Raw genomic sequence first — 4,202 nt, 5'->3', positions numbered from 1 at the left:
ATACATAAAAAAATATTAAATAATTTATACAAATATTTTTATTATAATTATATAGACAACTGTTATTAACTATGTGACATTCAACTATATATTTAGATCCGAATATAACTAATTCAGTTTATGATAAGTGTACTATCAAGTAATCGAATAATAAATATAAAAATTATATTAATGTGTGTTATTTAATACCCACGAACTGAACTAAAGTATGCAGTAAAATTCTAATAAGCATATTATAAGATCTTTAGATCATGTCATTGACACATAATGAACTATATTAATTGAATCATAGTATTCACCGTTCTCATAATGGAAAAATAATGATTATCATTACATCACCAACTCTATGTCATAATATTATTTTCAAATATTTTAAGTGTAAAATCACCATTTACAGTAATATTTTAGCAATTTTTCCTTCTTTTATCTAATATGTGACTGCGAAGAACAACTAAGCTTCCAGCTGATATACACACATTAGTTATATTGTCCTGCGATTTGGATATATGCAATTTTAAATTCGGACTCCTTTGTTTTCATGTGGTGTGCAATTTTTTCTTTCATATGATCTCTAAATGCAACTTATTTCCTTACTTTGTAACTGATGTGACAAAACTCGTGAGTCGGTATACTTAATTTAGTTTATTATATTTATGTATCATTTATAAATTAAAAAAATTAATATATATTTATTTAAAGGATTAATTTACTTAGTATATAAATAAATTAAGTGATTAATTTCTTTTGTTATATTGAAATCTTATTTTTTAATAAATAAATTCCAATAAAAATTACTCGAATACGGCATAAACAAATTTCAATTACTAATTACATAAACTAATAATTTATTCTCAAAAGATTAGACATATTTGTCATATAATTTCATTAGCATAATTATTCCAATAAAACAAAACAGCAATTGAGATATGCATACTTAACACAAGAGTTGATACAACATAATCAACATTTTTATTCTACTTAAGCATATAATTGACTACTTAAGCATATATAATTGGCTAATTTTTGTTCATATACTGATTCTTCCTCACACAAACAAATGCATACTGCATCAGTGCATATGAAAGAACCTACTCCTTAGCACTTTGAGTACTTATTGTTAAAAGTTCATATATACACATACACACACTAAATCAATGCTTTTCCATAAACAGATAAATACTGTTGGAATAAGTTAGATTGAAATTTACTAAAACTTAAATACAATAATAAAAAAAAGTAAGGAAATACCTAACATTATAAATCCTCTTTCCTCAAAGATTTTTCAGCCCTTTTTAAAATTGATTACTTTCTAATCTTAGTTTTAATTGTCAAAGCACCAATTAAGATAACACAACTTAGGATTTTAAGATAGTGCAATTAAGACTCTAACAAAAATTAAAGATAACACAACTACACAACTTAAGATTTTAAGATAACACAACTACATAACTTAGGATTTTAAGACAACACTATATAATACTAACTATTGAACCAAATTAGAGACAATAAAAAAAAAAACTCAGAAGCAAATAAGAGAGATCTTGATCTCAGGCTTCAATCCCATAGAAGGTGTTCATACCACACAAATTCATTCTTTCTCATGTTTTTTTTTTTGCTAGAGAGACTAAAATTACACAAAAATTCATTACACACGTATAATTTAAATTACAATTGAAGAAGTTTCAAACTTTTTGCACCACAAACAAAAATTCCAAAAAACCAAAAGGGAAAAGATAGGAAGGGAATCAAAACCACTCTCGTCAACCTCAGGGTCCAAATCCCCTACGTACAACGTCATAATAATCACATTCGCAGCACTTGCTACCCGGCTACGAAGGAGCGGTTGTGACGCGGTTTTGCAGTGGACGCGGGTTCGTCGACACCCTCTTCTCCTTCTCCCTCTGTCGTGTTTTCTTTTCTGCTTCGTTCTTTCTTTCGCCTCGACGTTAACCACCGTCTCCCCCACCCATCCGCCTCCGCCGCTGCACATGCCATCTCTATCACCATTCTCGAGGAATGCGTTAAAGCTCGCCACCGTCAGATCCAGTCCCTCCTCGTTGACAACCAGCGCCTCGCTGCTACCCATGTCGCCCTCAAGCAGAACCTCGCGGCATTTCTATCTCTGATTCTCATTTTTAAATTTTTTATTTTTTAATGAAAAAGGTGAAGAAACAAACGTATATATGAGGATGAGAGAGAGAATGATTTTGGAAGTAATAAACGGCTGCAAGTTTGGAACAAAATGATTTTAAATTTGAATTTCATTAAACTCCCGCACATTACTCTTCTATGTTATAGAACTTTTAGTTTTTATTATTTTATTAATTTTTGTTGCTTTACCATTTGTCAAACATTTAACCTATACATTTGTCATTGTATAAGACTAAACACTTGTCAAGCAAAGACCACCACTACATTCTTATTATATATTAATAGATTATCACGTATTCTGTTTTGAAACAGTAAAATATGGTGTTTCGTGTACGAACATGTAGCCTGATATTAATTTGTCCGCTAGTGACGGGGAAAAAACTAAATTAGCCTTGGTTGCGAAATATTAAACAAATCAATATTAAAAAATTCTTATATTTAATAGCGTGGTGAGGACCCCCAAGCCTTTTTTTCGAATTTTTTCTGTTATAAATTATTAAAAATATTTATTTTCACGGAACACAGTTTTGTTCTTTATTTACAGGAATGCACGTTTTTTTTTTGTAAATAAGACAAGTTCGCAGTAACCCTCGGCAAACTCCATATATTTTATGGAGTTCGCCGTACTCCCGACGAACTCTATATATATTATAGAGTTCGCCGCACCCCCGGCGAACTCTATGCAAAGTTTGGCGTATTATAAATTCGAAGTGGGACCATTGTCCCTTGTCCTTTTCTTTCCAAATCTTCTCCCAATTTTTATTCTGTTAGAACTTTTTGTATTCTGGCATTCAAGAGATTCATTATTCACAGCATCAATAGTTTGAGGTTAGTAATTAATATCTTAGTTTGAGTAATTTTTCTCAGATTAGTTAGAGTTACCTATTATTTCTTAGGTAGTTGTTGCATGCTAATTATAATTAGAGTTATTGTTTACTTATTTCATGTTATTCAGTGGTTGTTGATTATTTTTAACATGTGAATTAGTATGATCTATTAGTCTATTTCTTAGTTAGTTTAGTAAGAAAAATTGGTTTAAGTTATTAGTCAAATAAAAACTCACAATAGAGTGAGGTCGAATCCCACAGGGATTGATTGGTTGAGCAACTTTAATTAGAGGAGTGTTCTAGTTGAACGAACTAAGCAGATTTGAATTTGGAAGTGCAGAAAAATAAATGGCAGGAAAAGTAAATAGCAAAGAATGTAAAAGACAGAAAGTAAATGGCAGAATGTAAATGGCAGAAAGTTAATTGCAAGAAATTAAATGGGATGGGGTGATTAAGCATAAAAGTAAATGTAAAACCCGGTTAATTAACGGCTAATTAACCCATAAATGAGAATTTATTCTAGAAAGCCCAAAATGTGATTTTTGTGGCTAAATATGGTAGAGGAGATTGAGACGAGAATTTTGGTACCAATTTTATAGAATTCGGACCAAGATTGGACCGAACGGGCCAAACCGGGCCAACCGGACCCAAAGTGGGCCCTTGGCCCAACATAACTAAACCAAAACCCTAGTTTTCAGCACTCTCTCTCCTCATTAGCCACACTCACATGCTGAAAATGGAGGCCATGGAGGGAAGAACACTTTCTCAAGTTCTTTCTCTCTCTTGATCTTCAAACCACCATAACTTTTGATTTAGAGCTCCGATTGTCGCTCCGTTTGCGGCCACGCGTTCACCGCGGAGAGCTCTACAAAACCCATACAATCAATCTTGAGGTAAGCCACATTTTGCTGTTCGAAATTCCAGCCCTTATTTTCGAGTTTCATGGGTGAAATGTTGAGATTTTGGGTTCTTTGATGTTATAGGACCCAACTCTCTTGAAGGAGAAGGTTAATCTTGTCTCCTTGGATCTTGGGTGTGGTAAGATTATCAACCCTAGTGTAATTTGTGATTTTATGATGTTTGGGTTTTGAGATGTTGTGTATGGGTATGATGGTTGTGGCTTAGGTTGTGTGTGTGTGGATATTGGAGCTTGATTGGTGATCTTGAAAAGCTTGGAAAGGGTTTGGTGGTGAAAAATCTGTTCTTGGAGGTATTGAGACCTTG

The sequence above is a fragment of the Arachis duranensis genome, chromosome 3, assembly GCF_000817695.3.
Source record: "Arachis duranensis cultivar V14167 chromosome 3, aradu.V14167.gnm2.J7QH, whole genome shotgun sequence".
In the NCBI taxonomy this organism is placed as follows: domain Eukaryota; kingdom Viridiplantae; phylum Streptophyta; class Magnoliopsida; order Fabales; family Fabaceae; genus Arachis; species Arachis duranensis.
Note: the sequence above shows the minus strand (reverse complement) of the source record.